The 22,015-nt window shown below is 43.0% G+C and overlaps 1 protein-coding gene across 1 annotated transcript in view; it reads left to right on the top strand.

Annotated features, from left to right (window-relative positions):
• Positions 1-386: 386 nt before the first annotated feature.
• PPFIBP1 (PPFIA binding protein 1) overlaps positions 387-22,015 on the top strand; it is a 168,612-nt gene continuing 146,983 nt past the window's right edge. Inside the window, exon 1 of the mRNA XM_081082694.1 lies at positions 387-900. The gene's annotated coding sequence lies outside the window, so the exon portion shown is untranslated. The remainder of the gene's footprint in view (positions 901-22,015) is intronic.

Raw genomic sequence — 22,015 nt, 5'->3', positions numbered from 1 at the left:
GAAACAGGTAAATAATAATTTTTCTTATTTCGCTTTTATTTGCCTGGAAGCTCGCGTGGTGTGATTGATTTTCATCGCGAACAGCAAAAGCAGTCACATGGTCGGATAACGCTGCAAGTTAACAATTCACAGCTGGTCGCCTTTCCTAGCATTGGCTTCCAAATTTTCCCCAAGTGCCTTTGAAGTTCTAAATCTCCCGTCTAGGGGAACACCCAGCAGTCCCCAGGTAAAAGGGGAGCAGAGGGAGCTGGCGTGTTCCTTTATTTGCATGCTTTTTACAGCTAGCCATTTTCTGCTCCGCGCACCGCCGGACTCGGACTTGCCCGTGACACCGAGGCAATGGTTTTTCCTTAAAAAGGCGGTTGGGGTGGGTTAGTTTCATTTCTGATCTGGGATGCAGTGAGTACGCCAAAGAAAAGTTTAAAACCCCGGCCCTCGAGGTGCTTCCCCATACATCTCCTTCCCGGAGAGATAGCAGGAAAGGCAGCATTTTTTTTTCCATCAACACCCACTTCCAGCCCTAGTCTGGCTCAGCGAGGAATGTATAAAATTAGTTGGCTCCTCTGAGTGACTGCGCCCCGGCCCAATCAGCGGGAGCCGGGGCGCTGCCGACCCCGCCCCCCTGCGGACGCTCTTTGGCTAAATCCCTGCCGGGAGGGAGGAGAGAGGCGGCGGCGGGAGGGGGAGGTACCTGGGCCCGGGAGTGATGTCAGCTCCCAGCTCGGTGTCTGCCCGGATTCCTGACATGGTGTAGGGCCCGGAGGGTGGGGACGGCGGGAGCGGGACGGGACCGGACTCGAGGTTGCTGGCCCGTGGCGGGACCAGAGTGCTGGGGCTTTGAACTCCGGGAGAAGGTGATCCAGAACTTTTGGAACTAGTGCCGGCGGCGCCCACCCCCAGGTAAGGGCGCTGGATGCCTCTCGGAGACTCGAGAGCAGCGGCACCGTTGTGTGGCTGCAGCTGGGTGTAGCAGCTGCGCCTCCTGCTCCCCGGGTCGATTTCCTTTCCTGAACTCCTGTTTCCCAATGGGATCGGGCACTTTTGGGGGGGTGGTGTAAGGTTTACTCCTCGGGCTCCCGATGAGCTTATGTGTGAAAAATACCTCCAGGACTGGACGTGTAAGGACTTGTCTGTATCCTTAGACCACCCCTTCCCCATATACCCTGGTCTCCCAATAATACTTGGGAGTATGAGGGTTGGGATGATTGGGGGTGGGGGGGCAGTATTTTAAAATGTCACAAAAAGTTTATGAAATATTGACTAAAAAATGGGGCTTTTGCGAGAGAACAAAAGTGTTGTATCTTTTTAGAGCCCGTGTGGCCTGTTACATAGTGGGATTTAACTGAGAGAATGTAATGGTTATTCTTATGTATTGTTATATAGCAGCATATGCAGTCTTTTTATATAGTCCAGTCAGGATGTGAGAAATTCACTTGGGGTGAATTCATTATGAGCATGTGGGAAAACGAGTCTCTTGGGACCACACTTGTAAAAACTCCAGCTCTTTGCACTCTTACATTTTAACCGAGAATCCGTCTCATTGCCCACTCTGACCTGGCGGGGTTAGGAGGGCTGCTGAAGGTCTTCACATCTGTGTTCCGTGGCTGAGAAAAGGATGAGGGCTGGCAGTTGTGTTTTCAGGGATCATTTTTAGAAAAGGGAGTTTTAACAGGGAAATGTGGCAGAAGGCGTGGCATGCAGACTCTTAATTATAGGAACATGTATTTTTCAACATGTGGGACCGAAACAAATCCTTCCTTTCACTAAGAAGTGCAGAGAGCAATAGAACGAGGGTTTGATTTAGTGTCCAAGTTTGGTAATTAGGGAAAGCAATTGCCTACCGGGAGGGGAGGAAAAGATAGTTTGAGAACTGGAAGTATAGAATTCTAATATTTTATTTCCTGTTTCAAACCTCCCCCCCACCCCCCCCACCCCACCCCGCCTGAAGATTTGTGTGCCCAGGTCACTCACTAACTGGGTGTGATTGATTTTCTGGGGGAAAAACTTAACTCCACAAACTGATTCAGAACTCTCACTTAAAAGTGCTTAAGGCTCTTTCTTCTGGAACAGGAAAAAAATGTATGGGCTGAGAGAAGCCTGAGTCAAGTTTCCCTTTTTGCTCACCACTGTTCCTCACAGAGAGGACCCTTCTGTTGCCTGGTCGGGGAGGAAACGGGTGTGGACTTCATTGTGAGTAGAAAGCTGCATCCTCGTGCCTGAATCAAAGGGCATGTCCAGGAGGTGAGGAAGGAAAGAAGCCACCACATTACGTCTCATAAAACCAAGTCAGGAAGTGTGGAGTTACAGGACTTCATAGACGGGGCTCTCTATCTTTCTAGCCAGATGACAATTAAAGTTTAGAGCTAGAAAGAAGAATTTGTTGGCTGTTTTTAAAAACACCTGGCTCTGTATTGTTCTCTGTTTCTGAAAAAATTAATTAGCACAGGGTGGATTAAAGAGCAGGATTTTTGCAAAGGGAAGGTGTGCTTTACTGGAAAGGCCAGACTATTTTCACTTTGGTTTGTGTTTTAGACGCAGAAATTTCCTGATGGCTCTGAAATCTTGGGGGACAAGTCCTTTCTATTTATGTTCTGTAGGAAGCACGTAAAACACAGTATTTTTCAGTGGGAAAGAGAAGGTGATGTGGAATTCCTGTGGGCTGATGTGAGCTCACTGGAGCCCTGGCTGATGGAGTGTTCAAACTGGAGTGTGTAATACCCAGGGATGGAGCTGCAAAAACCAGTCAAGTAAAAAAATACCTTTGGGATGTTATCTTGATGTGCCAAATTCAGATTTAGGCTCCCCCTTAACACCCCTCCTCCCCCCGCCCCAAGAAACTAGTCCTGGCTTAGGGACTTGAATATCCCAAAGCTTTAAATTTTATTTACAGTTTTTTGAGTAATAGCAGTAATTTTACATACTTAGTTTTAACCAATATTTCTCTTTCGTGGTCCTAGTTTATGAGGCAGATGTGGTATAGTAAAACACGGTACTTTCAAAAGACAAAACTTGAAATATATTTGTTATTGAGAAAGGTAGGCTCAGGTGTGTGTTTTTTAATAATCTGAGTGGCCAGATTATTATGACTGGCCAGATTATTATGACCACCCCATCAGTACAATGAAGTGAATTAGTTATGCAAATAATAATAATAATAATAATAATAATAAAACCTTGAGAGTATTTGCTTAGGAAGTTTTCAATATTCAGTATTTTTGGAAGTGTCAATGAAGTACTGATGGGGTGGTCAATAATCTGGCCGGTCATAATAATCTGGCCACTCAGTGTATTTTTATTGATTTCAGAGAGGGAGAGGGAGAGAGAGATAGAAACATTAATGATGAGAGAGAATCATTGATTGGCTACCTACTGGGGCTCGAGCCTGCAACCCGGGCACATACCCTTGACTAGAATCAAACCCAGGACTCTTCAGTCCCTAGGCCGACGACGTTCGAACCACTGAGCAACCGGCTAGGGCTAGGCTCAGGTTTTTATTTCATTATCTTTGACCAGCAACTGTCAATAGTTCTGGTAGCTATTTTTAAAAAAATTGGGTAATCTGGCCTTTGTGGACAAATGTTGACTTGAAATCTAGGGCACACTGTAGTTCCAGATCAATAGTGCCTAATTTCAAGGCCACCATAGACATTTTTTTGGAAACAAATTCAGTGAAGGAGAGTTCATTTACTGTTTCTGTAGTCTTTCTGTCACTCTCTGTACCAGCATGAGATATATCAGAACAAGGTCATTCCTTCCCCCCTCAACTCCTGCCTCAGTTACTCACTAGCTGATTTCTTTCTAAAACCTGCTTTTATATTCCTGAAATAGTTCATTTTGTAATTAATTTAGATTATGTTGGTAATTTGTTACATTAAAAATACCTTTTTTAGCTTTCCACCTCCCACTTTCATTTATTTTGTTAAATTTATCTTTATTGTTGAAAGTATTATATATGTCCCCTTTATTTCCTCATTGTCTCCCCCCACCCCTCACCCGTCCCCCCATTTTTAAAAGTACTTATATCCCAAATAACACATCTTCCAAACTGTTCACTAAAAGACCTTATTCATCATTCTGTCCTTTCAAAGATATTACATGTTTCTGACCTGATTTGAATCACCTTTTCCAAACAATGCATGAATGAGTGAATTAATGAATGAATGTGCATTCACCGTTGGGTCTGTGTCTTGATTCTTTATTAAAGAAATGTTGCTTCATGGTGAAAACATAGGCAAGAGATACTGCACAATGATGGCTTTTGCTTCCCAGAGACTTCCCTAGAAAGCCATGTTAGCTCTGAAATTGAGAGGAGAAAAAATATCACAGCTGAGCAGCCAATCGTGAAATCTTTCAGGGAGCCATGATTATGATTATTAATGTCACCATGGTCGAACAGATGCATTTAAGTACCAGATTCAAAGCTGTTAAGTTTAGTGACGCTGAGTGTTGTTTGGGGATGAAGGGAACACAGTGTCTGCCCTTCAGCCAGCATTTTCTTTCTACTAAAGATTGATCATTTCGTAATTAAATCAGTCATCAAATTATCCAAAAGTTGACACTATCCAAAAACGGCTCTGGGCTGGTGCAGTTCCGTGCATCTGTAGTATATTATGTCATTAGTTTCTGAAATTCATTGCTGTGCATGTCAGAACCTTTTCCCTAGTCGAAAAGCCTGCAGCTTTTGTCACATAATCACCACCACAAAGATTGATGCTGTATTATATGGAGCTAATGCTTAAAAAACTAAACTGAACTAAACATACAAAATACAAACTCTTAGTGTTTCTTTTACACTCTTCATTTTCAGTATAGTCATTATTGACGCCTGTTTGGCGTTAGTTGATAATGTTTCAAATAGCCAAGTGGTGAGTTTCTTTTACTTCAATATTTTTTTTCCAAGTTGAAGGACCTAACAGGGGTGGGCAAACTTTTTGACTCGAGGGCCACAATGGGTTCTTAAACTGGACTCAGAAGAAGGAGCTGCGGCCGTGTTTCCCGACGTTGCCATGTTAACACTGCTGCTGGTGAAGGAGCGGAGGGGAGAGCAAGAGAACCCTCCACTCTTTCGGCTCCGGGGGCCGGATAGAACAGCCGAACGGGCCGGATCCGGCCCGCGGGCCGTAGTTTGCCCACGGCTGACCTAGAATAACAAACTGGATTTTAGATTGAAAAATCGGGCCCTTCTGGGAGTTTTAAGTTTGCACATGGGCTGGGCAGTTTTGAGGGGAGAGGAAGGTCTCAATGAAATGTGAGTCAGTCTGTATCCATTGAAGAGCTATTTCTGAAATGTGGGTTTGGAGTCAGTGGTCCATGTGGGTGTGTTGTCACAGTTTATGACTAAACTTTGGTTATATGTTTCCCTGGAGCTTGGTGTGACTCCCATTTAAAAAAAAAATTGATTTGAGAGAGAGAGGAAGGGAGAAAAAGAGAGAAACATCAATCTGCCGTCTCCAGCACAAGCCCCTACGGGGAATCAAACCTGCAATCTGGGCATATGCCCCCGACCGGGAGTCGAACCTGCTGCCTTCTGGTGCGTGGAACCATGCTCCAACCAACTGAGCCACAGCGGCCAGGGCAGCGTGACTCACATTTTGACTGGTTCACACGCACATCCTTGTTTTGGTTGGCAAATGGAATGAGTTCAGAATAGAAAGATCATTTAGTGGTTTCTGTTCCAGTGGTGCACCTAAAAATGCTCACGACTCGAAGGAAGTGTACAAACTCTAATTGCACTGAGTTGCAGTCATCCTGGCAAAGGCTCATGTCTGAAATACGGATTGTGGAGGAAGATCAAGTACTATAATGTTTGGGCCTGGCCTTAGCTTTTATGGACTCCTATGAACTCCAGAGTAAGGCTAAGTATTTTCACTTCTAGTTTAGGGCCATCAGACATTTGCCATAAAAACAGACGCATGTTCAAGGGAGCAGGCATACTGATTTCTAGTGTGTGTGCCTTGCTAACAAGGGAAAATCTAATTTTACCTGGTGAAGGGGAGGCTAAAGATGCTGTTTTCAGTGGCAAGTCCATTCATAAATAAGTGGCTAAATTCTTTAGGCAAGCAAGAAGTAGATAGGCCCATTGGGAAGGATATGAACTCTTCCCTTGCTATGAATGTAATACTATACCGTATCACTAAATATGCCTGTATTATCTCATATGTCTGTGCCCAGGATCTAGCTCACAGAGGTCCCTTTGCTGGCTTTTTGTCATCCTTCTCTTCATCTGTAATATTTTACACAATGCCATCTTGCCACCACAGAGTTGCATGAGGTTTTTATGAGGAAAGTTTACTGAACTTACTTTAGTTGGGAGAAAGTGAAGACAAGGCTAAAACTCTGTGGCCTACTTTCTTAATATAACTTGACAGTGTGACTGCAGTTGCATAAATAACGTCCCTGCCATCATTATCTTTTTCTAAAGATGCTGCTTCTCAAAACAACACATAGTAGAGAATTTTGTTTTGCTTGACGTGGAATTTGAAGAGTGGAATGAGCGTGTAGGTCCTCATCTAAAGGAACCATGGGAAGTGAGTAGTGGGAGGAAGGAAAACAGGGACAACGCGGAGGAAACACGCGGGTCGAGCCTCTGAGTCTGCCAGGATGATTTGTGTGAGGTCACCTGGGACTCTGTGTTTTTCCTCAGGACCAGCTGCTTGGATGCTTCTGTAACACTTCCACATTCTTCCGGCCTCCACTCCCATCCGTGGGTGCCCAAGAGGGCTTTCAAACACAGACTTAAGGTTCTTTTATGGCTTTTCTCTTTGCAGGGTACCTTGATTCTCTAGAACAGCGGTTCTCAACCTGTGGGTCACGACCCCTTTCGCAGTCGAACCACCCTTTCACAGGGGTCGCCTATCAGATATTTACATTACGATTCATAACGTAGCAACATTACAGTTATGAAGTAGCAACGAAAATAATTTTATGTTTGGGTCACCACATGAGGAACTGTATTTAAAGGGCCAGAAGGCTGAGAACCACTGTCCTATTATGACTTGTGTTCTACATCACTGTGGGACACACACAGCTAGATGCCCAACCAATGTCCATGTACCCACTTCTTCCCTATAGCTGAACCCATTTTGTTTAATTTGGCACCATGGCTAGTTAGAAAAAGAAACAAACTTGACTTCCCAGCATCCCTTGCAGTTGGAGGTTGTCTAGGACATAGCCCTGGCCAATGAGATGTAAGTAACTGGGTGGGACTTCCCCACAAAGCTCTTATAATGGGGTGGACACTATGTGCTCACAGGTTAGGCCTTTAGCTCTTTGTCCTTCTTTCTCCCTGGAGCATGGATGCTGTTTTCTAAGTGGAGAACCTTCTTGTGACCAAAGGCAAGGACCTGGAGGGGTGAGCAGGGTGGGAAGCTAAAGGCGTTTTGGAACTGCTGCACCAGATCTCTCCTGCCATCTCTTGACTTTTTGTGAGGAAAAGAAAATTTGGTTAATCCACCAAAGTTAGATCTGTTACTTGCAGCCAAATGTGATTTTAACCAAGTTTAAATGTTAGTCATAATTTATCTTTTCTCTAAAAATTAGAAGGCAGCATTCTCTGTGTGGCAAAAAAAAAAAAGGGGATTGGCTGGTTTGGCTCAGTGGATAGAGCGTCAGCCTGTGGACAGAAGGGTGCCAGGTTCGATTCCGGTCAAGGGCCCATGCCTGGGCTGCGGGATCGATTCCCAATAGGGGGCATGCAGGAGGCAGCTGATCAGTGATTCTCTCTCATCATTGATGTTTCTATCTCTTCCTCTCCCTTCCTCTCTGAAATCAATAAAAATATATTTAAAAAAAGGGGGGAGGGGTTGGATTTTGCTTTACAGACTCTCTACACTTGAATCCTGCTTTGCTATTCATTACAGTCTAATATTGGCAAGTAATTCAACTTCTTTGGGTCTCAGTTTTCCCATCTGTGAAATGGTGGTACTGATATTTATCTCATAGAATTTTTGTCAGTATTAAAAGTAAATAGAAATTTTTAATAAAAACAATAATGGCACATTTGTCACATAGATTTTCAACACATGGTAGCAATTATTACTGAAGGAGAGTGTAGTGGGGAGCCTGAAGAAGGGGAAGCAAGTAATTCAACTTCTAGTAGGTTCTCAATAAACAGATTGAATGGCTGAATGGTAGATTAGCTTTAGAGCTGCAATGACTCAATTTGCCCCCATCTACTCGCCATTTATTTTAACGCCCATCTCTTACCCTCAGTCTTTCCTGCCTGGACCAGAATACTTGGAGCTCTTCTGTTCTCCATCTTTGGTTGAAAAAACAAAGGATATCCTTATGAAAAATGTATTAGCTGTAGCATAGGCATGAAGGGAGAGGGCTGTAGATTAGAGTCCCTGGTCCTTACTAGCTGTGTGATTCTGTCTTCTGTGAAATGGGAATAATTGGGTGGTTATTAATAAATATGCTAACATACCAGTATACGAAGCTCTTAACAGTTGTTTTCCTGGCACAGAATGAGCACTGGATTGATGGCAGATGTTATTTCATTAAACACTTGTTAAGCAATTCTTGGCCTTGGTATGAGATCCTCTTGGGTATGTAAGGACAAATAAAAGCTGCTCTTTACCCTTAAGAATATTCATATGCAGGAGATGGGCGTAGGAAGGGGATGGCTCTCTTTATACATAACTGTAACATAAAACAGGTTTAAAATACTATGTAGCTGTTAAAAAGTTGAGAAAATACACTGATTTATACAGATGTCTGTGATATATATTTTAAGAAAAAGAGGCCCTGGACGGGCATGTGCGGGAGGCAACCAATTGATGTGTTTCTCTCACATCAGTGTTTCTCTGTCTCTATCCCTCCTCGTCCCTTCCACTCTCTCTAAAGATCAATGGAAAAATATCCTCGGGTGAGGACTAACAACAACAACAACAACAAATACAGATGAGGAATCTGAGGCACAGACAGGCTCATTGGGTTTCCCACTGTGTGTGCTGGACTCAGGATTTAAGTGCAGGTACAGCCTTTAGGGTCAGCATCCTCAACCTCTTTATATTTCTGCCTCTGGCTTAGTTTTATTCTTGATGTGTTAAAAGCTATTAAGAACTGCTAGTTGATCTTACCCACATGAAGACATGAAGCAGGAATTTAGAAATTTAGGTTTGGAGTTTAGGCAAAACCCTGGATTGATGGACCATCTCCATAGGGCTGTTACATAAAGACTGAGCGTAGATGAACTTGCCGAAGAAGAGGGTGTAGACTAAAAGAGAAGGAAGTATAGCAGGTCCTCAGATAACATTGTTTTGTTATAACTTTGATGAGGAAAAACAAATGGTTTCTGGCGGGAACCACTGTCTGTGTAGAGCTTGCCTGTTCTCCCCATGTCTGTGTGGGTTTTCTCCAGTCCTCTGGTTTCCTCCCTCATCCCAAAGATGCCCCATTCTCAGCGAGTGTGGGTGTGGGGGTGAGTGCACCTGCGATGGAAGGGCGTGCTGTCCAGGGTGGGTGCCCGCCTGGTGCCCTGAGGGGCCGGGATAGGCTCCAACCAACAGCAACCCTGAACTGGAATTAGTGGAATCATCATCTTAATTTTTATTAATCTTTTAAAAATGTATGTATAGCTCATTTATTTCAACATGTAGTATTAGAATTGTTTTGGGTCTTATTTAGTTTTTGTGACCAGAAATAAGCTATAGGAACTTAACTCTATTTATATCGATTCGTCTACGATAAAACTATTTCCTTCTATTTCATGCTGCCTAAAGTTGCAGTTTCCAAGTACCCGTTGAGGATGGTGAGTGAGGACTCTGTACATAGCCTTCAGGGGACTCTTAGCATTTAGACATGGTCAGGCCAAGAGAAGTTAGATAGAGCAGGCACGCCAGAGGAGCAGAGGATGGTGGTGGCAAAGGGAAGCACACCCAGCCGAGGTGGGTGGTCCGCGCCATCCCCTGCTGACCCATTTCGAGGTCGGCTCTGAGAAACTGCCCCCGTCCAGCTGCCAGACCATTTGTGAACTTGGAGAGCGGTTTCACTAGCACCATAGAGATGAAATCCAGAGTGCAAAAGAAATTTTTTTTAAATATATTTTTATTGATTTCAGAGAGGAAGGGAGAGGGAGAGAGAGATAGAAACATCAATGAGAGAGAGAATCATTGATTGGCTGCCTCTTGCACTCCCCACACTAGGAATCAAACCTGCAACCTGGCCATGTGTCCTTGACCAGAGTCGAACCTGGGACCCTTCCGTCCACAGGCTGATGCTTTATCCACTGAACCAAACCGGCTAGGGGCAAAGTGCAAAAATTTGAGAAATACATGGGAGGCAATGAGTTGCAGGTGGCCCCGTTAGCCCAGCCTTTCAAGGAATTGAACAAGGAGAGGCAGGCTGTGATAGCCTGGGGTTTGAGGAAGGTACAGGTAGACAGGGTGATATCAAAGAAGCAAAAAAGAGGTGAGAATGGGCATAAAGGGATAGATTCAAAATCAAGTGTAGAATGGCAGATTTGCCTTGAAATCCACAAGAACCGGCTTCAGATGGGATAGAAGAAAGGATAGGAGAAAATAGGGAAAAAATGTGATTGGAAGAGATAAGTTGAGAAAGTTCACCCCAGGCAATCTTCACTTTTTTTCAGTCTAATGGGAGGCAGTGAAATGAAGTGTATAGACAAGTAGCGCAGGCTCCTGAGAGGCTAGCCCTCCGGGTTATTGGTAGGGAGGAAGAATTCGAAAGAATGACAGTGTCTCATCAAAACAACACAAACTGACACATTTGCCAGGATGTGTCTCCCAGCAGGAAATTCATGTGTTCAAGTGGAAAGCAGTGGTACAGAAAAGAAGAGGAGAATGAAATGAGACAAAGGAAAACCTGACTGTTTAATGGAGGAATTTTTAGCCAACCAGACTTAATGGTTTGCAGAACCACTGCCCAGGGAGAACCTGAGCACTCTGAGTGCTGAGAAACAGCCTGGTTCTGGAACCACAGCCTGGGTTTGGTTAAAACCGAACCACCAAAGCACTGGGGACATTTTAAGGAAGGGAGTTGTCAGTGGAGAGGCCTTAGCATTAGATGCTGCTCCTTTGGTCTTCAGTTTAACTAATTATTTCAAGAGAGATCATTGGGTTGCAGTGTTTCAGCAGATTTGCTGTTGTAATGACATTGGCGGGGGGGGGGGGGAGGGGGGGTAAGGACTGAAGCGATTCAGTAATTAACAGCATGGTACTAAAAATCATCTCCTCTCCATCAATCCATTGGTGCGTCCCTTGGGGGTTGCTTAGAAAGACTTCAGTGAAAACTCATCTAAGTATGTGTAGCATATTTAGATAGGCATCATATTCTTGAGTTAAATGATTCTCCGTGGGGCCATCACCGGAATTGTGGAGCCCAGTATGAAATGAAAATGTATGGCGTCTTCTTTAAAAAGCTTTGGCTGGGTGCTCAGTTGGTTGGAGTGTTGTCCCGATGTACCCAAGGTTGTGGGTTTTATCCCCGGTCAGGGCACATATAAGAGGCAACCAGTGAATGCATAAATGGGTGGATGTTTCTCTCTCTCTCTCTCTCTCTCTCTCTCTCTCTCTCATCTCAAATCCATAAATACATTTTTAAAAAGTGCTGTTAAAGGTACTAACATAAAAAGCTTTTCCTTTTTGTCTATAGTCTCCCTCTTGACTCATCCTGGTATTTACTTGCTACTTAATGATATTGTAAGTGAAGAAAAAGTAAAATTATTAGCATGAATTTTACTGTTCATCTTTATATTGTGCAATGCCAGTTATAAATTCAAAATAAAAGCGTTTAATGTGTATGCAGAATTACTGAAATCACACACTTTCTTTTTTGTTGCATATGTATATTGTTCTTACCAAAACAGTGGAAACACTGCACAAAACTCACTCACTACTCTTATTTTACTTCTTGATTTGTGCATTTATCAACCTTTGGTTTACAGAAAGAAGAGTAAGAAAGGACTGAAAGGGAAAAGGACTATGGATTTTTCTATCTTTCAGTTTCCTTCTATGCCATCATTGTCAGCATAAGTGGGTGGCTAATACAGGGAGGTGATGGGAGTAAGAGAGGATGTGATAGGAATCCTTGGTTGTGTTTCTTAGAAAGACATTGCTTTGAATGGAAACTATGGCTTCTTGGAGCTGTCAGCACCCACCCATCTGCTCACTCAGTGTTTGTGACACACTTTGAACTAGTCTTGCTGAACTTCCATGCATTCTGAATCCACAGAAATCCCGTGCTCATGGGGCATTGCCAACACTATGTATGAATGGGGCGGCATGGAATCGTGTGGCCACACACATTGAATGGGTTCTCCTCTGCTCACACGCACGCTCCCTTGGTCCGTCAGACCTCATTCGCAAACACAAGTTCAAAGTTACAGTTATTAAGAATCTCAAGACGTTGACAGCAGAGCATTAAACCAACCGTGGAGCCTTTCTGAACATAGGGTTCTGGGTGACCTCAAAGGTCACAAATCCATGAAGGCAGCCCTGTTCTCAGAAGTCAAAGAGGTCACTTTAAGCCTGAGTTTCCCTCCTGTCTTAAAGACTCACCTTCATTATCAAGTTTTTGATGGGCAGGTTTCTGCCTGGGTCCTTGGCCATCAGCACTGTCATTTTTGCCTTTCAGATATATTATTAATAACTCTCCATTGCCTCTACCATTCTCCGGTTCACATCCCTGTCATCTCTGACATACACCCTGTAGCTGTCTTCACCCTGGACCCCTGCAGACTTGTTTCTACACCTCATAGCCTGACAAATCCTTCCTCTGGTATGAGTTTTGATCTTCTATAGGCCATAGCTTACAGCAGACTTCTCATCTTGATGGTCCTGGTATAGAGACTGCATGGACACCGGTTTGGTTTGACCTACACAATACCAGTATGAATTTTAAGAAATTAAAGCCAATACTTAAAGTTTTGGAGATTTCACCTATTGAAATTCAGATTTTGCAAAGAGAAGACTTGGCTACTCTGGGCTCTTGTTTTGCTGGGCTGGTGCCCTAGAGAACCCAGGGATTTGGGGAGGAAGATAATTTGGGTTTGCTTTTAGGGCAGACTGTGTTCTGGCAAAATCATCACTTTCACTTATGTAAATGTAAAGCAAGTTTCTGAGGGAGTGCCATGAAGCAATTGGGAATGCTGATCTGTTATCTGAGAAATGAAGTTCTCCACCTTCATCATATAAGTTGATAGATGCTTTGTTGCAGCCCTGGGTTGCTTTCTTAGGAGAAATATTTCTAGCCAGTGTCACCATTGGTCACCTTGAGGTCACTTTTTGACCTCTTCTGATCTTGACCGCTTTCTCCAAGCTTGTCTTCCCCTGTCACTCATGCTCAGACCAGGCGCTGCACCCCTAGAGCGCTTTCGGCCCTCCCAACCTTTCTGCCTTTCCTGTTGCTCTTCTCTTTGCTCAAACCCCCTTCTCTCCAGGCCCACTGAAAGCAGCCCAGGAAACCTTTGCTAAGAGCCTCCGTCAGAGCCCAGCCCGTGAACTCTGCTGGACGTAGGTGATGAAACTTTTAGGTTTTTAAATGCTCAAGGACCAAGAGGGTGCTGAGCCCAGGCTGTGTTCTAAGGTTCCTTCCAGCCCAGTGATTCTGAGCTGCTGTGGTTCTTCCAATGCCTGTGCCTATTTATTGCCACACCTTTAGTATTTAGTTGGTTTTTGAAGTTGTACTTTGTGAAAGGAACTTTGCTTGCACTGTCTCGGTTAATTATGAGGGCAGCGCTAGCATTATGTCCATTTTACAAATGAGGAAGTGGAGTTTTCTTCAAAACTGACACTCCAAATGGATTATCTGTGGTTGTGTCTTATTTCTCCAAATAGATCTTATACTTGTTTCTGAGGGAGTGTTGGGAGTCATATTGAAAGCCATGACTGTGCCTCTGTTGGTAGGCCCTGTTACCCAGCGGGGACTCAGTAATGTTTATGTGATGAGAATAATGGTTCACTCGACCAATATGTATTGAGGCCTAGACGAGGGTCCGTGGGGATGCAAGTTGAAAAGATGGGTGTGTATCAGTTATACGATAACATATGCTTCCACCTGTGCACAATTACAATATAGAGTTCTGGATCTTGCCGGTTTGGAGTTAGATGGGCCTATAGCTATGCCTCAGTTTTTTCTATTGTAAAGTGGGGCCAATAATAGTATGTATTTGATATCATGTTTTTAATCAGGGTGACTTTACCCTGGAGGAGTCATTTGGCAGTGTCAGGAAATTTTGTGCGTGTCATAAGTAGGGTGGAGGGAGTACTGACATTTAGTGAGTAGGGTCCAGGGATGCTGCTAAATACCTTATAACGCGTGGACAGACCCTATAACAAAGCATCACCCAGCCCCAAATGTCAGTGGTGCCAAAGTTGAGAAGCCCTGCCTGGTAGGGTTGTGAAGATGAAGCAAGATAATGAATGCAGCGAGTTTGGCCTAGTTAACTGTTACTCTGAGAAAACCATCTCAAAGATTGCAAAATCAGCTTTCAAGAAGGGGACGCCAAAAGGCTTAATTTCAGCAGCGTTTGTGATACTTGCCAGGGAAGAGCCCTATGTTCAGGATTTCATGCTCTCCTGTTTAGAAGTGGTGACAAGACTCACGGAAGATTGTTAGAGTGTTACACTATGTACTAACATGAGCTGGCGTGGGTTTATCAGAGCTGTAAAAACAATCATTAATTTTTAGGGTGTTTCTGGTAAACTTCCTGCTTGCTTAACTAGTTTGTTCGGTGGAGATAATTTTGGTGCGTGCATTTAAATCCTCTTCTGATGGAGGATGTTTTAGTTAGTGAATTTCCAAGTTGTGTTTTGGTAAGTGGGGCGTGAAAAGTGTTTGTTTTCACATCAAGAAACCTAATGTTTTTCTAGCCCTGGGTTTAAGACAAAGGCACCTTTCCCCTTGTTTACTGCCACGCCTGCCTCTTGCACAGTGTTTTGGTGTTTGTGGGAGTGGTGTGGAGAGCTGTTGGATTTCCATCTATTGTTTATTGTAGATTTGCAGTTGAGATTGTTACGTAAATTTTTTTGTAATTATAAAAGTAATATATGCACCACTTGGAAGATTTGAGCAGTAGAGAGAAAAACATAAAGATACAGCTAAAAAAAAAAGTCATCAGTAACCCTACCACACAAAGGTACAACTACTGTGGGTGTGCTTCCTTTCATTTCTTTCATTCAGATATTTTTTTCCATATTTTAAAAAATATTTTAATTGATTTTTTAGAGAGAAAGGAAGGGAGAGAGCGGACATGGATCAGCTGTCTCCTGCACGCCCCCTACTGGGGTGGAGCCTGAAACCCAGGCATGTGCTCTGACCAGGAATCTAACCAGCCACTCCTCGGTACTTGGGACCACCTGAGCCATACCCACCTGGGCTTTCCCCCCCATTTGGAATACTCTGAGCATATGATTTTTGTGTTCTACTTTTTTAGTTAACATATTTTATTTGCCTTTCCCCACACTATTAAAATGTCTATAAATATTGTTTCTAAGAACTGTAAAATATTCCATTTATATTTGCTTCATGATTTATTCAATCCCATTGTTACCAGACAGGGACCTGGTCCTGAGCAGGTCTGCCCCGGGCTGGCCTGTTGTGTGTGGGTTCTTAGACTTTGTGCAGGAAAGATTTCACAACATGAGTCCAAGTGATTTTGAGAGGATGTTGATTAAAGCTCAGGACACTGAAACAAGGAAGGGCCTAGGGTAGAAGAAGCCACAGGAGAGCCTAGGCAGGGCTCAGAGAAAAGGGGGCCTTGGAGACAGGTTCAGTGGGTGAGCCCAGGATGAGCTGCCACTGCCCATTGCTCTCCAGGTTGTCAGTCTCAAGGATGCTTAGAGTTTAGGAGATGCATGTGTCGGGGGAAAGGGGAGGAGGATATACTCCTTTGAGGATGCTGGGTCCTTTATTTTGAGGGTTTTTATTTTTATTTTTTAAAAAATATATTTTATTGATTTTTTTGCAGAGAGGAAGGGAGAGGGATAGAGAGTTAGAAACATCAATGAGAGAGAAACTGCCTCCTGCACATTCCCTACTGGGTATGTGCCCACAACCAAGGTACAGGCCCTTGACCGGAATCGAACCTGGGACCCTTGAGTCTGTAGGCCGACACTATTCACTGAGTCAAACCGGTTAGGGCTCTTTTGAGGGTTTTTGAAAGCTTTGCATTTAGGGGTGGTTTCAGCAGAAGATTAATCAGTTTTCATGGCAAGGGATCATTTGTCCTGGGAGCTGGTCCTGACATCTCTTCTCCCACTTACCTGGTTTTGCTGATTTTCTGGGTCTGGAGCTGAAATACAACTGAGGCCTAGATGTTATCTCCAAGGAGGGGAAGGTCGGGGGGTCTAAACCGCATGACCAGCGAAATGCCAGGGCAAGAAAGGCAACCTAGGGGTGAGGCCCAGCGCCAGATTTGCTCATGGCTAGGCACCTGGGCCTTCCGCCCTGGTGACCTTTTGTACGTGGCTGTAAATTGCTCAGCCAGTTTGTTCAGCTATGGGTCTCATTTTCTCCATTCCACTTGCCAAGCAATTTTTCTAGCTTGTTATCCCGCCTCACCATTGTAGAGCATACAGCCTGTTTGGAATCGTTGATGAGTATCTTTATGCAGTCAGCATTTTCTGTATTTCAGAATGTTCTGATCTTTACAATGCATGATCAGGAGTAGAACCAAAGGATGTGGACATGTATGGATATCTCAGTCGATACTGCTGTTAGTTGCCAAACATTTCTATTAACTTTTGCTGCCTTTAGCAGAGTGATATTTTCATTTTAATAATATTTGATAATTTTCCTAGGAGTAGTTTGCTTTTCTTTTTTATTTCATATTAATGTTTATATGACTACTGGCTATATTTCCTGTTCTTAACAAACTGTTCATGTACTTTGTCCATTTTATCTATTGGATATTAGTAGTTTTCTTGTCATAAACTTTAGTTTATCATATTTCACTTAATTAACCTTCATAGTTACTGCAAACATTTTCACCTAGTTTTTTCCCCCTGATTTTTTGTTTGCTTTTTAATTTTGTTTTTAGTCATATAAAAGTTTAAAAATTGTAGGTAGTCAAATCTATTGGTTTCCTTTTCCACCTGGGGTCTTCAACTTTGCCTATACTGAAATGAACCCTTTCTGCTCTGGAAGTCACTATACTGTGCCATCTGTGTTTAAAACCCAATCCCCAAATGACCACTACAGAGTTTTCTAATGAGGATAAATGGACCTCAAGTGCTTATTCTAATATGGCCACCCATTATATCCCATGGAAAACCGTGAGAGAGAGACAGAGAGAGAGAGAGAGAGAGAGAGAGAGAGAGAGAGAGAGAGAGAGAGAGACAGAGAGAGAGAGAGAACAAGAAATTGATGTGGGCCAAGGCTCCTTTGGTTTGGTTTGAATTTACTTTCGCTCCTGGTGGAAATGAGTTTCCTGAAGGCAGGGAGCTTCCATAGACTCTGTGGCTATGCCTGGCAGAGTTGGCCCACAGCAATTTTTTTGTTTAGTGCATGGGAAGACAAAGTCCCCTTCACTCCTCGCTCCCTAAGTTTTGTTCTCTTGGGCTCCAGGCTCTGCCTTGCTCAGCCTCCTCAAGGCAACTCCCTGTCCTGTGGGCAGACTCGGAACAGCAACCCATAGCCCTGCTACAGTCCTCCAGCTGCATTAGCCAAGAATAGGGAGGTAACAATAACAACTAGTGTTGATCTATTTTGCAAAGCCTGTTCACTGGGGCCTTTTTATATGCTTCTCAACTCAATCTTATGAGATTAAATTCTACTAGTATTTTCACCTCCATTCATATGGAGGAAACTACCACACAGTAGAAACATAATTAACATGGAGAGCATCTGACTCAAGACCTGATCCTCTCTACTTATGGAACAATTCTATCATTGTAATTTCTTGGTGGTGCTGTTGGGGCAGAGGGTAGTAGCAGCTATTTTAAGTTTTAGAGTCAGACATACTTGGGTGGAATCCAAGCACGGTCATGTCTTAACATTGCGACTTTATTACTCACCCAACCTGAGCCTCAGTTTTTTCACCTGTAAGAGGGGAACAATGTCTACCTTGTAGGAATACTAGAAAGATTAAATTAAGATAATACAGTCAAGCCTGACCAGCGTGGCTCAGTGGTTGAGCATAGACCTTTGAACCAGGAGGTCATGGTTAGATTCCCGGTCAGGGCACATGACCTAGCTGTGGGCTCGATCCCCAGTGTGGGGCATGTAGGAGGCAGCCAATCAATGATTCTCTCTCATCATTGATGTTTCTATTTCTCTCTCCCTCTCCCTTCCTCTCTGAAATCAATATAGATATATTTTTTAAAAAGATAATCCATTCAAGATGCTGAGCACAGTACCTGGCTCATTCAGTGCAGGAGCTCAATAACGATTGTTTCCCATCTCAAAGTTAAAAATGCTGCTGTTGTTCTTTGTTTAAAAATTTTAGTATAACTGGTGAACCTGTTCAGTCTTGTAAACTTTTAGTAAATATTATGGGTATTTAAATACAAGAAACTTTTTTTTTTTAATCTTACCTCCTTATTTTTCTGTTTAGTAGTGTGTGTGTGTGTGTTTTTTTTTTCCCCATTAAGGATGTCACCTGATTTTCTGAAATCCTTCTGCTTGGGAAATTTCATGATGAATCCCCAGCTTAGGACTCTTCTCACAGCCAAAATAAAACATGAATTGTCTATGTGTTTGTGTAAAAAGCAGAGACAGCTTTTTGGAATGGCAGCAACTCAGTCATCCTTTTACACTAGGAGTGGGGAACCTTTCTTCTGCCAAGGGCCATTTGGATATTTATAACATCATTGATGTTTAGTTGATAAAATTACCAACTAAAAACCAGCCTGCTACTAGTATATTTGGTCAAACACTTAATTAACTCACCCCTAATGCCTTGGCAGAGCCAGACCAAATGGTTTCTCACGCCTTAAACAGCCCGCAGGCCGGACTTCCCCACCCCTGCTTTACTGTAGGCAAGATTTTGGCATCATTCATGGAGCTGTTACTTGTCCATGTATAATAAGAATTCAGACAATAAGGCAGTCTTTAAAAGAAAGAAAAAAAGGCTGTAGAAAATCATGAGAGAAGACAAGTGTTAAAAAAACTCAGGAGAAAAGTTGTTGAGTAAATCTTCATTTTTTATGCCACATATAAGTTGGGTTAGATTTTATTGGCTTTATGCTAGATCTTGATAACCACATAAAGAGAACTGCATGTTTGCTTAGACTTTTTCATTTTAATAAATTGAGCCAAGTAATTATAAGTGTCGTTTTCTTTGAATTATAATGTAATCCAAATGCAGTCTTTTTTCTATGGAGTTAAAGATAACACGCTTTGAGAATCTTCTTTGTAATGTGTCTTGGAACTTCTTTTTTTTTTTTTGTCCCTGAAGCCAAAGTTGCATTTTCAACTGTACATCATCTTATATTGGAATATGGGAAAGGTTAACGTGTAGGGTTAATAACTAAACTTCTAGCTCCTGTTCTGGGAAATTTAGATCTGTCGTCCTATGGTTTTTCCACCCTCCGCACCCCACTCCCCCACCTGGTAGGAATAAAAAGGTAAGAATGGGAAAGCCTTTTTAAATATAATTTATATAAATTCATGAATTAGTTGGGTTTTTATATAATGCATGCCATATGTGGATATACTTTGCATAAAACATGGATACAGTTAAGTTTCAGTGATTAAGTGAAATTTGCATGGTTTTTAAGTTACCTCTTAGGTCTAGAGTTCAAGGATCAAAGTGAGTGAACTGTTGGCCGAATCTTGTGACTATTGCAAATTGAGTATCGGGCATTATAAAATGCCACACCCAGTTTTAATGGTCAGTGGACATTTGTTTTCCTAAAATTCCAGGCCTATCATTTAATTTCTTAATTTGCAGCCAAAGTCTCCACTAAGGGCAGAGGCGGTAGTGGTGATAATGGTAAAGAGAGTGTGGAAGAATAGAGTTGGTGCTGACTTGACTATTGATTTACAGGATACAGAGGACTAAAGACTATGCCTTGTGATCCTGAGATAACAGCCCAGTTGAGCAGCCCTGTGCTGATCACTTCAGCCAAATCATGTTGGCAACAGCCCTTTGAAACAAAGCCTAAGAACCCAGCAAGTTTTACTGGGTATTTCTTGTTGCTGGCTGGTTGGCTAATGGAGTAAATAGAGTAATTAGCTCTCATTAGCACTCCCACAAGCTGTAATACATCCACCTGAGGCAGAGATGCTCATTGCTTCTGTTACTGAGACCATGAAAACCCTCATCTGATCTCTTCAGTCCAGGATTTTCACATTGCAGAAACAGAATGCCAACTTGGCAAGAGTGAAATCCAACAAGTGCTTCAAATAGCCGAACTTACTGACCGGGGTGGAAAGGCTTTCCTGAGAACAATGGCTGTGTCTAAGAAACCAGTGAGCTGTTTGAAGCTTTTATTCTTTTTTTTTTTTTTCCCTTCTTGTGTATATGACTTCCATGAACCAGGTTAGTCACAGACATTGAATACTGGTAGTCATATAACTTGATCCCTTTAGCTTGTCAGTTGTACTTCAGAAGCTGTGGTCTGCATCAACAGGGTCTGGATTGTTTTAAGTCCTTGAGAGAGAGACAGACAGAGAGAGACCGACCTTTGATGGTGGTTTATGACCCTTTTTAGGACCACTTGCTATCAATAGTCCTTGTTCCTATGAAATACAGAAAAGGAGAAGGAGGGAGACAATGTTTTGCACACAAGCCTGGAGAAATATATAGAAAAATTTTAAATTGGCATAATTTCTATTTTATTTTATTTTAATTTTTGTTTTTTAAAATATATTTTATTGATTTTTTACAGAGAGGAAGGGAGAGAGATAGAGAGTTAGAAACGTCGATGAGAGAGAAACATCGATCAGCTGCCTCCTGCACATCTCCTACTGGGGATGTGCCCGTAACCAAGGTACATTCCCTTGACCGGAATCGAACCTGGGACCTTTCAGTCCGCAGGCTGACGCTCTATCCATTGAGCCAAACCGGTTTCGGCTTATTTTATTTTTTAATCCTTATTGAGAACATGCTGAGAGAGAGAGAGAAAGAGAGAGAGAGAAACATTGATGTGTGAAAGAAATATTGATCAGTTGCCTTTTATACGTGCCTGAACCAGGGGATATTGAACCTGCAACCCAGGTATGTGCCCTGACTGGGAATCGATCCAGCAACCATTTGGCATATGGGGCAACACTCCAACAAACTGAGCCACTCATACAAATTGTTATAATTTTATAGGAAAGAACCCTGAACCAATAATCTGGTAATCTTGTCCCAACATTGATCAGTTGTATGACCCTGGGCAAGTCTCTTAATCAGTCATGCAGCTGAGATCATTATATCAGCCTGGTCCTCACAGGGGAGAGCTCAGAGGGTCAAATGAGACGATGTGTAAAAAGCTGTAAAATGTTAGGCAATAGTATGATTTTAGGTTGAGATTTTCATCTGAAGTACATTATCTACATTTTTAACATCCTGCACCGAAACCTCTGATAATAAGGTACAGACACTAGGCAAGTACCTGCGTTTCCTTTGACTTGCACTCCTGTGACATCTCTAACTCCGTCCCTGGACCCTCAATTGGGCCAGAGCCTGAGTGACTACTAGGCAGCTCCTTGAAATTTTCTGGGAGATGGTACTGCCTCCTGGGCAACATGGTAGCAGCTGCTCTGGATTCCTGCTCAGACCTGCCTGCCATCTGCTTTCTCGGGGCTGCAGTGAATACTACAGAATCATCAATAATCTATCAGCTCCAGGAATGGTTCTCTGTGATCAAAAGTTTGAGATGTTGGCAATAAAGTATTCAGAATGCATTTTCATACCTCTGTGTAGAACTGTTCTTTTCTATAACATTAGCATGAAGATTTGCTGGGATTTGAGGTTATAAAGCATGTATGTCTTGGGGCTGGGGGAGGGGCAGACTCTGATGGTTAAGGCTGAGAACTCCAGAGCCAGCATCCTGTCCTTTGGTGTCGGTGTTGAATGCCACATGATCTTGTGAGGTGCAAATTCCTAACCTGGTGATGTCTCACC

The sequence above is a fragment of the Myotis nattereri genome, assembly GCF_964212035.1.
Source record: "Myotis nattereri genome assembly, chromosome: 2".
NCBI lineage: Eukaryota > Metazoa > Chordata > Mammalia > Chiroptera > Vespertilionidae > Myotis > Myotis nattereri.
The sequence above is the reverse complement of the archived record's forward strand: the minus strand, read 5'-3'. Positions and strand labels throughout refer to the sequence as shown.